This window comes from Nannospalax galili, unplaced genomic scaffold (genome assembly GCF_000622305.1).
Source record: "Nannospalax galili isolate Female #2095 unplaced genomic scaffold, S.galili_v1.0 scaffold1421, whole genome shotgun sequence".
In the NCBI taxonomy this organism is placed as follows: Eukaryota; Metazoa; Chordata; class Mammalia; order Rodentia; family Spalacidae; genus Nannospalax; species Nannospalax galili.
This window is the reverse complement of record NW_008345746.1, coordinates 977,079-981,033: the sequence shown is the minus strand read 5'-3', so window position 1 is coordinate 981,033 and position 3,955 is coordinate 977,079. Positions and strand designations below refer to the sequence as shown.

Sequence of the window (3,955 nt, the reverse complement as noted above, 5' to 3'; positions counted from 1 at the left end):
CTTTCTATCTATCTATCTATCTATCTATCTATCATCTATCTATCAATCAATCAATCTATCTATCTATCTATCTATCTATATCCCTATCATCTATCTATCTAATCTATCTATCTATCTTCTATCATCTCTATCATCTATCTATCTAATCTATCTATCTATATAAAATCTTTAAGAGACAGATACTGACATTTTCAATGGGAGATTTACTTGGGAGACACAAACGTTGGTGGGATATTCACAGGCCACTTCACACAATAAAATAGATCATCACAGCATAAACACTTTTGTAAGTTTTGCTCAGGGACGCGCACAGTGAGTTTATGTCAGTTAGGCAGAGACAGACTGAATCAAGACATACTAACAAATCTCTGTGGTTGATGATCGCGGATACCCAGCTTTATCACCTCGGTCATCCAGAGTGTCACAAGGTAACCCTGTCCTCTGACAAAAGCCATCAAAATCCACCTGATTTGCCCAAAAGGCCAAGGTCTCAGGAAATTTTATGTTTCACCAAAGCAGAAAGAGTGTGTCGTCATGGACACGCGTAATGCGTTTACCCAAAGTCCGCGCCTTAGGATGCTGTTTCCTGAGTCGCAACAGCAGAAAGTGCTGAAAAGGGATTAGAACTCTCCAGAAGTCTTTATGCAATTTACATCAGACCTCCAGCCTTTGCAAGAATGTAAGTGAAGGTAAACTCCACAGTGCAGAGAATTGGAAAAGACAATACCATGTCAAAAATCGTAGCTGAAGTGACGGCTCAGTGGCTAGGAGCACTGGTTGCTCTTCCAGAGGACCCAGGTTCAATTCCCAGCACCCACATGGCAGCTAACAACCATCTGTAACTCCTGTTCCAGGTGATCTGACTCCCTCTTCTGATCTCTGTGGGTGTTGCACGACAACGGATGTACTTACACTCACGCAGGCAATACGCTCATACACATAAAATGAGAGGAGGACATGACTGACAGTACAGTGGCCACCGGGATGGACTGTGCACAGTGATGCACATGGTGGGTGGGGGTTTGGATGCTCCCGTCCTCTGACTGTTTTGAAGCCTTGCATTGCTGTGAGCGTCTCACTTTCTGGAGACAATGTTCCCATTCACTACCTACCAGGTGGGTCTCCCCACCTGGCCCACCAAGGCTCCAACTCTACTCCCTGGAGCCATCCTCACAGAAACATGTTCCCGGTTTCTAGGCATCCTTTAGCACCGAGACCACGCTGAAAGCGGCAGCTCCTGCCGCACAGCTTTTATCCGGGAATTGACGCTTTTGGGATTTTAGCCTCTGGGATGTCAACATTCAGGATTTTAATGTTTAATATTTCAGGAGCAGGATTTTAAACTTGGGGGACTTTGCTCTTTCAAGATTTCAACATTTGGGATATAAAATTCAGGATTATGATTGGCACCATGTAAATGGGAGAGGACTTGACTTGCCCAGCTCCCAATGTAATCCATCACCAGTTTGGCCCAAGTTCCAGCCATGTCAGGAATCGAACCCTGGTCTTCTGCAAGAGCAGCCAGTGCTCTTAACCACTGAGCTGTCTCTCCAGCCCCCACAGCAGGGGGACCCAGTAGCCCATTCACAAGTGTGTGTGTGTGTGTGTGTGTGTGTGTGTGTGTATTGTGTTTCTCTGTAGAGTTCTTTAAGAAACCTGCAAACCGTTTAACAAAATGGCTTTACCCCACCATTTCCACCAGCAACGTACAGGGATTTCAGTTCCTCCACATGTGTTCACTTACTTTCTGATCCCTTCCTTCCTCTCTCCTTCCCTCCCATCTTCCCTTCTTTCCTCCCTCTCCTTCCCGTTCTGTTTTTATTTTTTATCATTATTTAAACATTTTTATCTGTATGTGTGTATTGCCTGCATGTAGTTAAGTGCACTGTGTTGTGCAATGCCCGCGGAGGTCAGAAGAGGCCGTCGGATCCCCTGGGACTGGAGTTAGGGACAGTTGTTAGCTGCCATGTGGGTGCTGGGATTTGATCCCGGGTCTTCTGCAAGAACAACCAGTGTTCTTAACTGCTGAACCACCTCCCCAGCCCCTCCCTTTCTGTTTTTTAAAATATTTCTTTTTTTTTTTAATTTTATGTGTACAGGTGTATTACCTGCATGTGTGTAAGTGCACCCATGTCATGCAATGCCTGCAGAGGTCAGAAGACAGAAGACAGGTTGAATCCCCTGGAACTGGAGTTACAGATTGTTGTTAGCCACCACGTGGGTGCTGGGAATCAAACCTGGGTCCTCTGCAAAAGCAGTCAGCACTCTTACCCATAACCCCTGAGCCATCTCTCCAGCCCCCTTTCTGTTTTTAAAAATCAAACTGGGATAGCTCTCCCCACTTTTCCATTGCTGTCCTGTCCTGCCAGCCACCCCTGACCTGGCTTCCTTCTGGCCACCTGCCAAGGTGCTCAGGCTAGCCCAGGAGGGTGAGGAGCAGTTACAGGCTGGGATGGGACCTCCTTGGGGGTTGCCTCCAGGAATGTCCTGCCCTAGGCTTACTGGGGACTCTAGAGTTTGTCTTTGGGAGGGGCTTGGGGCTGACCCTCTTGGTGCCTGGCTCCCAGCCCTCTCTGCTTCCCTTGGCCTTCTATGTGGGATGGGTGCCCGTCCTCCCAGCCCTGTGCCTCTCCCCAGCCCCCTCCTTTCTTTTGCTTCATCTTTCCCTGACTGCACCCCAAGATGTCAGGGCCGAAGGGCCTCCCCATGCCTCCATCTGTGAATTTCTAAAGGAGGCTCTGGTTTCAGACAGAGGAGGACTCAGGTTTTCCCAGACTGTGCACCCAAGGGTAGCCTTCACCGGCCTGCCTGGCTCCCCTAATTTCCTATGGTGCTGAAGGCATCCCCCTCTTTGTGGGGGGCTGTGGGCCCATCTTTTTCACTGTCCTGGTCCTTCCTTTTTCCCACTCTTTAAAATTGTGCTAAAATACACGTAACAAAATTTACAATCATAACCATTTTTAAAATCCTCAATCCATCTGGATCTTATCTATTTTAAATTTATTCCTAACTAGTACATGAAAACATAAAAATTGTACATGTGGATGGATAGCATGCTGTGTGGTGTTTGGAAGCATGTACATGTTGCATACTGTTTAAATTGGGTTAAATATACCCATTTCCAAACATTTGTCATTTCTTTATGGTAAAAACATTCAACATCCTTGCATCTGAATTTTTGATGTGTACAGCACATTAGTGTGTAAGTGTATTGCGTGCATATAAGTGCGCCTGTGTCATGCGATGCCTGTGGAGGTCAGAAGAGGCATTGAATCCCCTAGAACTGGAGTTACAGATGGTTGTTGGCTGCCATGTGGGTGCTGGGAATCAAACCCAGGTCCTCTGCAAGAGCAGTCAGTGCTCCTAACCACTGGGCCGTCTCTTCAGCACACATTATTGATTTTTTTTTTTGTTTTTTTGTCTTTTTTGAGACAGGGTCTCCCTGTAGCCCTAGCTGTCCTGGAACTCACTATGTAGACCAAACTCAAACTCACAAAGATCCTCCTGCTTCTGCCTCCCAAGTGCGGGGATTAAAGGCATGTGCCACCACACCCGGCACATTGATAGGATTTTTAACACGTGAATTATGAGGGAACACACACATCTAGTACTTAACACAGTGATGGTACAGATGTTACTTAGATTTGAGGCTGAAAGTAAGGTAAATTTACTGTGGGAGGAAAATAATTGTGTAGTTTTTCATGAAAAGACAGCAATATTTTTCATGAAAAGAGAAGAAAACCTTCTCAGGGATAGGCATAGGATATCCTGGAAAGAATATGACATATCCTGGGGAAACTTGGGAAGGTGATGATGCTACAGGATATGTTCCTTTCAAGACCAAAGAGGGTTGAGGATGTAGCTTAGTGATGAAGAGAAAGATAATGCATTAGGTACGTAAAATACTAGAACATGAGTTTTTTTTTTTTTTTTTTAATGCAGGGCTGAGGACATG

General features: G+C 45.8%; 1 protein-coding gene across 1 annotated transcript in view; it reads left to right on the top strand.

Annotated features, from left to right (window-relative positions):
• Positions 1-3,955, top strand: part of Ccdc187 (coiled-coil domain containing 187) — a 27,466-nt gene that overhangs the window by 17,857 nt on the left and 5,654 nt on the right. The gene's annotated exons all lie outside the window — the stretch shown is intronic.